This window comes from Colletotrichum tamarilloi (assembly GCF_030869305.1).
Source record: "Colletotrichum tamarilloi strain Tom-12 chromosome Unknown Scaffold_64.1, whole genome shotgun sequence".
NCBI classification, from domain to species: domain Eukaryota; kingdom Fungi; phylum Ascomycota; class Sordariomycetes; order Glomerellales; family Glomerellaceae; genus Colletotrichum; species Colletotrichum tamarilloi.
In genome coordinates, this window is record NW_026849446.1 from 193,180 (window position 1) to 194,606 (window position 1,427).

The following is a 1,427-nucleotide window of genomic DNA, read 5'->3' on the forward strand; positions in this document are numbered from 1 at the left end:
GTCTTACGAGCTACGTTACCGACTTTAAAATAAACTAAAACTATTTTAATTACTAGGGGCGCTCTTAATAATATAAATTATAGTTACTAATTTAAAATCTATACTTATTAACTAATGCGGGTATTCGGCTTTAGAATTATACTAAAAGAGGCCTATTTAGCTAAACTCGACCCTCTGTTAAGCTTAGTAAACCTTCTAACTAGTATAATTACTTATACCTAAGTATAAGTAAAAAAGTTATTTACCCTTTTACTATCCGGGCTAATTATATAATATATTACGCATAATACTAAATAAACTATATAATAAGCTTATTTTATTAAAATATAAAATAGGGCTCGTAGTTAAATAATTTTAAAATTATTATACTAGCGCTTTGGGATATTTTCGAGCTTCTTAGCGCCTACTGTCTCGTATATATAATATAACTAATACTAAAGCCGTTTTATTAAGAGCTGAGATTAGGTAGAGCTAGATACTTAGTATATTAAAACGAAAATTACCTCTTTAGGTAATTTCGTTAAGCTAAAGAGCTAGCTTAACTAAAACTTTTAAATAAAGTCCGGTTATTTATTTTTCCTATTCCTAAATACGGGTACGGAGATAACGAGTTTTAAAGTATAGCTATTCTACTTATAGTATAAGATTATTCTAATTTAGAAATATTATTGTTAGCGAGCTCTCGCCCCTCTTTTTATAAAAATACCGCTATATTTATAGCGCTGTCCTTTAAGAAATTATAATATTATAAAAACCTCCGTAACTATTTATAGCCGTTTTTAAAAACCTTACTTTAGCTAAATATTCCGCAAGCTATTATTTAATAGTAGAGCGTTTAGTATACTTTATTTTAAATATACGAGGCCGTTCTTATTACTATTATCTTACTAGAGGTGGGTAATAAGTCTAGGCTATAATTAAGACGTAAACTACTTAATAAGGCAATTTTATTAGCGCCAGCCATTATAATTCCTAACTAATGCGTCCTAAAGTATAAAAAACCCCTAGTAAAGTAGATATTACCCTCTCTTAGCTTATAAGTAAGCTAAAAACTAGTTTCCGTAACATATGCTAAGTTTCTCTCCACTACTACCAATACTCTAATTACTAATAAGGTAGAAGGATTATTAGTTCCTAAATATAATAATTCGTAATTAATACCTACCTCCCCTTGCTAGAAGAAGGGCTAAGACTAAGGGCCTCCCCCCGAGCGCTCGTTATAATACCTAACACAGCATATTAAAATAGTATAACGTCTCGGACCATTATTCATAGTCGTATAATCTCATAGCGCTTTTTATAATTACTATTTATCTCCTAAATTTCTAAAAGAGGCAATTTTAAGTCTAATAGTAAAGCGAGGTAGATATAGCTAGATAGGTAGAGGGCCTACGAGGATAAGTAATAGGCCTATTAAGCGCTTCGCT